We start from the raw sequence: 7444 nt of genomic DNA on the forward strand, positions 1-7444 counted from the left end.
TTATGTGTCTAAATTATAGATATTATTAAAGGCTAATTCATTTATGTAACTGCTCTTCACCTAGGACAGTGCTGGTGAACCTATGACACGCGTGTCAGAGGTGACATGTGAACTCATTTTTTTGGTTGATTTTTCTTTGTTAAATGGCATTTAAATATGTCAAATAAATATCAAAAATATAAGTCTTTGTTTTACTATGGTTGCAAAGATCAAAAAATTCCTATATGTGACACGGCTCCAGAGTTAAGTTAGGGTTTTTCAAAATGCTGACACGCCGAGCTCAAAAGGTTCGCCATCACTGACCTAGGAGGCATATATTTATACAATTTTCCATGTAAAAAAATGTCCAAGCCTGTAGATAATTTGTATGAGTTTATTTGAGCCAAACTGATGATAATTGCTGGGATTTAAAATCTCAATAGATTGAGTCTGGATTACATTGGTGGGCATAGGATAGTTAAACAATTAACATTTACAACACAGAGAGATGGTATTTGGGCAACAAGATAACAATGAGGGGTTCCATGCTATAGTAGAGATTGTGCCCTGAGGGGCCTGGGAAAAGGAAACTAAGACATTTCTAGGGTATGTTATCATAGATGCAAAAAGATAGTAGACAGGCTCCGTTAAAGTCTGATAAATACAAACATGATGTTCCTCGTGACAAGAACTTTGAGAATAGTTGGGAAGATTGACAATAAGTAAGTAAATAAGTAAACAAAGTCAAGCAGTAAGGGTGCTGTGAAAAACAACAACAACAAAAAGAAATAAAGAGTAACCAGGGTGCAGATGTGGCTGAAATAATTAGGAAAGTATCTGAAGAGGGGACATGTGAACAGGAATGAAAAGGTACAGGCTATGTGGACATCTGAAAGAAGCACATTCTAGTTAGAGGCAACAGTAATTCAGTGCCCTGAGATTGGAGGGTGTTTGTAATGTTTATAAAAACAAGGAGGAGTGAGACTGGAAACTAGCAAGCAAAGGCTAGAGTGTTAGAAATTGATGTTGTCAAGAAAACCAGAGATCAGATAATAAAAGATATTTCTTCCCAGAATATGAGCCTTTTGTCTGTAAAATGCATTGCAAATTATTTTTCTAGTTTGTCTTTTGCCTTTGACTTTGTTTTTGGACAGTTTTGCTACACAGAAGTATTCAGTTTTTACCTAGTCGGGCTTAGCATTTTACTGTTTGTTTATGGCTTCAGGGATTTCATTTCAAGAATATTAAACATTCCTTTCTTTTTCTGTTACCACTTTCATGGTTCCACTATTTTATATTTAAATTTCTGCAACACCTGGGATATATTTTTGGCATACAGAGTGAGATAAAGATGCATTTATGTTTGATCACATGCCTGACTAGTTGTCCCAAGAATATATACATATGTATACCATACATGTTTTCCTTTTGGTAAAACCAACTTTGCCACTAATTGAAAAACCAACTTTATCATATACTGAACTCCTTTTAAAAAATGCCACTGGATTCCATATTCAGTTCAATTAAGTCTTTTAATGCAATAAGATCAAATTTTTGAGCTACTGCAACATTTTATTATTTGTTAATGTATGACTGAACTAGTCACCCCTCATTATTCTTTTTTAGAGTTTTTCTATTTTCACATATTATTTTTAAATGATCTTTACAATTACCATGTTTAGTTTTAAAATGTTTTGCATTTTCTAGTGGTTAGACATTTAACTGTATGCTATTTTAAGAAGAGGTTAAAGTTTTAATTATTAAATATACCATGTTTTGGCATTCAAATTTGTGAATTTAATTTTTATTCTCATTGCTAATTCATCTATTTTGCTTTCCTTAGTCTTACATTGTCATATTTTGTCTACTTCTTTGAATTTAATAATAATATTTTTATTTGATAATTTAGACATTAGACTATGAAATGAATTTGAAGGTATAGAAAGGGTAATTTAACTAAATGTGCTTTTCTGAACCTTATCTATCAAACAAATTTTGGCTCATATATTCAGGAGTGCATTGTTCCACCTAGGCCTAGGTTCTGATAGTCCCCCTTAATTCCTTCTGAGATTCAGACACTTAAACTTACACATTATTTTTCTCATTGTTTTAGGAATTATGAAAATAATATACTTTCTTTCACAATTTTATTCAAGGCAGAGCCTTGAATATACTATCAGTAGAGACTTTTTCATTGTTGTTAAGAAGAACACAGCATCAAATTATTTAATCACCATCATTACCAATGTATATTGTTAGATATATACTGTTTGTTCAATCAATTCCAAAACATTTAATTTTACTCTATGTAAAAATGCAAATTGAGAAATTTCTTAGAACTTTAATGAGCAGAATCCATGATATAATCCCTGTTACATTTTGACTTTGGGTATCCACAAATGTGACTTTTCAAAAACTTTTTATCCTGAAAAATTATAGATTCACTGAAATTGCATAAATAGTACCTTTTATTCAGTTTACTCTACTGGTTACACTTTATATAAAAACTAGAGGCCCAGTGCAATACGTGCACCAGTGGGGTCCCTTGGCCTGGCCTGCAGGGATTGGGCCAAAACCGGCTCTCTGACATCCCCCAGGGGCACCTGGATTGCAAGAGGGCAGTTCTTGGGTGATGCATCCTGGAATCAGGCTTCCTCCTCTCTGGTTCTGGGTGCATCACCCGAGAACCTCAGCTGCCAAGTCACTGCAGCTTGGCAGCTCCTATGTTGGGCATCTGCCCCCTGGTGATCAGTGCACATCATAGCTATCGGTTGGAGCATCTGCCCCTTGGTGGTCATTGCACGTCATAGCTACCAGTTGGATGGTTGAACAGTTGGACAGTCGCTAGGCTTTTATATGTATAGATATATTATTGTCATGTATTGTGTAACTGTTTTGATTAATGATAAATCACGTATACTACAGTGGTCCTATAAGATTATGATGGAGCTAAAAAATGTCTATCACCTAGTGACATCATTGCTGTCAGAAATGTGATCCACATGTAAATAAGCCTACTGAGCTGACACTTGTATAAAAGTATAGCAATACAACTATGTACAGTGCATAATACTTGATAATGATAATAAAAACTGTTACTAGTTCATGTATTTTTACTGTACTTTTCTATATTTAGATACACAGGTATTTACAGTTATGCTACAGTTAACTACATTATTCACTACAGTAAAATGCTGTATAGATTTGTAGTCCAGGAATAATAGGCTATATCATATAAACTAGATATACAGTAGGTTATACAATCTCAGTTTGTGTAAATGCACACTGTGGTGGTCATACAATAAAATCACCTAACAACGTACTTCTGAGATTGTAATCCTGTTGTTAATTGATGCATGGCTGTATTTAACTAGGAAATTTAATAAAAATAGCAATAACACAGGCAACCCTCAGAGATATTACAGATTTAGTTCTAGACCACTACAATAAAATGAAAATCATAATAAAGTGAGGTGCATGAATTTTTTTTATTTCCCAATGCATATAAAAGTTATGTTTATACTAAACTTTAGTCTATTAATTGCCTATAGCATTATGTCTAAAAAAAACCAATGCATGTACCTTAATTAAATAGACTTTACTGCTCAAAAATACTATCATCTGAGCCTTCAGGAAGTCACAATCCTTTGAACTGATGGAGGGTTTTGCTTCAGTGTTGATGGTTGCTGATTGATTAGGGTGGTGGTTGCTGAAGGTTGGGGTGGCTGTGACAATTTCTTAAAGTAAGACAACAATGCGAAAAGAGTGGAGAAGGCACACGGTGGGCTAGAGAGGCTCTCGGGCCTCTCTGCTCCGCCAGCAGCGCTTCTTGCTCCAACAGAAGGTTCTGGAAGCTTGAGAGTAGCGAGCTGGCTTCAAGGACCTACCAGTCTGTTTGTGGTATCATTAGAAAACGGATTGAACCAAAGACAGATGGCTGAAAGTGCTGAAAAAGAAAATATAAAGTGGACAACCACCATTATTATTAGTTCATCTCTTAAGAGTTGTGAAATTGCAACTGCCCTGGAAAACCGAAGTCACAAGGTTTGGTATTCAGCTTCAGTGGAAAATGGATCAATTATATTTTCTCGTACTGGAGTTGCATTTTTATTGATGGATGCTAAAGAATGCTTTATGTCAGCTAAAGAAATATTTCTAGCCAAAATTGAGAAGTTTATTAACATTCACCAAAATAGTTTTTTGGTTCTGTCTGCTGCCCTCCATGGACTCGAGGAATGGAAACTGATGTTCAGGATTCAGCAGAGATTCCTGGGTAGTAACTTACGGATACTATCAGTACACAACAGAGTAAATGCTATTGATCTTATGTGCACTATAGCTAAGATCACCTCCAAACCGTACATAGATAGCATCTGCTACAGAATGATAACAACTAAAGCTTACATCATTGAGCAAAGTCCTGTTTGGAAAACACTTCAACAGATAAATCTCAGTGACTCATTTAACCCAAATTAGAGTATCAATTATAAATGTTCTTTTGGAAGATTACTAAAATTAGACTTGTTGAATTATAATGTTCAAATATATATATAAAAAATAAATAAATAAAAAAATAAGACAACAATGCAGTTTGCAGCATCAATTGACTGTTCCTTTCACAGACAACATCTCTATAGTATTTTATGCTATTTGATAGTATTTTGATCATAGTAGAACTTTCAAAATTAGAGTCAATCTTCTCAAATTCTGACACTGCTTTATCATCTAAGTTCATGTAATATTTTAAATCTTTTATTGCCATTTCAATAACCTTCACAGCATCTTCAGCAAGAGTAGATATCATCTTAAGAAAGCACTTTTCTTTGTTCATCCATAAGAAGTAACTGCTCATTGTTGAAGTTTTATTGTAAAATAGCAACAGTTCAATCACATCTTCAGGCTCTACTTCTAATTTTACTTGCTGTTTCCTCCACATCTGCAGTTACTTTCTCCAGTGAAGTCTTGAAACCCTCAAAGTCATCCATGAATGTTGGAATCAACTTCTCAAATTCCTGTTAAGCTTAATATTGTGACATTTTCTAATAAATCACAAATGCTCTTAATGGTATCTAGAATTGTAAATCCTTTCTAGCAGTTTTTCAATTTACTTTGCTCAGTTCCATCAGAGGAATCACTATAGGACTAGAAATTTGAAATTATTCTTTGAAATATGGGCTGCAGAATGGATGTTGTGTTTGTAGGCATGAAAACAATATTAATCTCATTGTAAAACTCCATCAGTGTTGTTGGGTGTCCAGGTGCATTGTCAATGAGCACTAGTATTTTGAAAGGAATATTTTTTCTGGGCAATAGGTTTCATTGGTGGGCTTAAAATGTTCAGTAAACCCATACAATCTTCTCTTAGACCAAGATCCATAGGCTTAGTGCCTATAGTTTATTTTATGTAATTTATTGTTTTGGGTTTTATATTAAGTATTTAATTAATTCTGAGTTAATTTCTGTATGTGGGGACAAGCAGTAGTCTAGTTTATTTTTTTGCATGTGGCTGTACAATTTTCTCAGCACCATTTATTGAACAGACTTTCTTTTTTCCATTGTATGTTTTTGTTTGGCTTCTTTATAAAAAAATTATTTGCTGATAAAAATGTGGGTTTATTTCTGGGCTCTCAATTCTGTTCCATTGTTCCGTGTCTGTTTTTTGCCAATACCATGCTGTTTTATTATTATCACTTGGTAGTATAATTTGAAGTCAGGGAGTGTGATACCTCTGGCTTTGTTCTTTTTTCTTAAGATTGCTTGGGCTATTTGAGGCCTTTTGTGGTCTCATGAATCTGATGATTATTTGTTCTATTTCTTTAAAAAATGTCACTTGGATTTTGATGGGGATTGCATTAAAACTGTACATGGCTTTGGGATATATGGCCATTTTAACTATGTTGATTCTTCCAATTCATGAACACAAAAGATCTTTACATTTTATTGTCTTTTTAATCTCTCTTAATAATGATTTATAGTTTTCAATATATAAATCCTTCACATCCTTTGTTAAGCTTAATCCTAGGTATTTTATTCTTTCTGTTACAATTGCTAAAGGAATTGTTTTTTTCAAGTTCTTTTCCTGAAATTTCATTGTTAGTGTATAGGAATACAGTGAATTTTATACATTGATTTTATATCTTGCAACTTTATTGTATTTGTTTATTGTTTCTAAATTTTTGTGTTTGTGTGTGTGGAGTCCTTAGGATTTTCTATATAAAGAGTCATGTCTTCCTCATTCCCAGTTTGGATGCCTTTTATTTCTTTCCGCTTCCCTGATTGTTTTGGCTAGGACTTCCAGTGCCATGTTGAATAAGAGTGGTGACAGTGAGCATTGACCCAGCATCCTCTCTTCTGGGTACCTACCTGAAAAAGTTGAAAACATTGATTTGCAAAAATACATGCACCCCTCTGTTCATTGTAGCCTTATTCACAATGGCCAAGACATGGAAACAACCGAAGTATCCTTCACTAGATGATTGCATAAAGATGCGGTACATATATACAATGAAATATTACTCATCTAGAAGAAAAAATGAAATACTACCATTTGAAACAATGAGGATGGATTTTAGAATATTAAGCTAAGCAAAATAAGTCAGAAAAATTAAGAATCATATGATTTTACTCACGTGGGATATAAAACTGAAGGAAACAACAGACAAATAAGAAAAAGACACAAAAACTCATAGACACAGACAACAGTATGGTGGTTACCAGAGGGAAGGGCGGGGTGAGGATAGTAAAGGCTAAAGAGAGTCAAATATGTGACGATGGAAGGAGAATTGACTCGGAGTAGTGGGAACACAATGTAATATACAGATGATGTAGAATTATACACTGGAATTCTATGTAATATTATTAACCAATGTCCCCCTCAGTAAGTTTAATTAAAAACATTCAGTAAACCAGGCTGCAAAGAGATGGGCTTTCATTCAGACTTTGTTCCATTTACAGAGCACAGGCAGCATAGATTTAGCATAATTCTTAAGGGCTCTACAATTTTTGTCATGGTAAGTGAACATTGGCTTTATTTTTTATTTTTATTTTTTATTTTTTATTTTATTTTATTTTTTTCGCTTAAAGTATTACAAAGGGTATTACATAAGTGTCCTTTTTTCCTCCCCGCACTTGACAAGCCCCTGCCCTCCCTTACCCCCCAGTGTCTTATGTCCATTAGTTATGGTTATATGGGTGCATACAAGTCCTTCGGTTGATCTCTTAATCCCCCCTCTCTTCCCCCCTAACCCTCCCTGGCCTTCCCACTGCAGTTTTACAATCAGTTTGAGGCAGCTCTGCCTCTGTATCTATTATTGTTCAAAAGTTTGTAATGGTCTTTATTATCCATGAATGAGTGAGATCATGTGGTATTTTTCCTTCATTGACTGGCTTGTTTCACTTACACTGGCTTTATTTTAAAGTCATCAGTTGCATTACCCCTAAAAGGGAGTCAGCTTGTCCTTGAAAC

At 34.4% G+C, this 7444-nt stretch overlaps 1 pseudogene; it reads left to right on the plus strand.

Moving 5' to 3' along the window:
• The first annotated feature begins 3912 nt into the window (after positions 1-3912).
• On the plus strand, positions 3913-4455 carry LOC138998789 (protein SPO16 homolog pseudogene; annotated as a pseudogene).
• Positions 4456-7444: the final 2989 nt, after the last annotated feature.

Source organism: Myotis yumanensis, unplaced genomic scaffold (genome assembly GCF_028538775.1).
Source record: "Myotis yumanensis isolate MYYU_CA2020_CCGP unplaced genomic scaffold, mMyoYum1.0.hap1 SCAF_21, whole genome shotgun sequence".
NCBI classification, from domain to species: Eukaryota; Metazoa; Chordata; class Mammalia; order Chiroptera; family Vespertilionidae; genus Myotis; species Myotis yumanensis.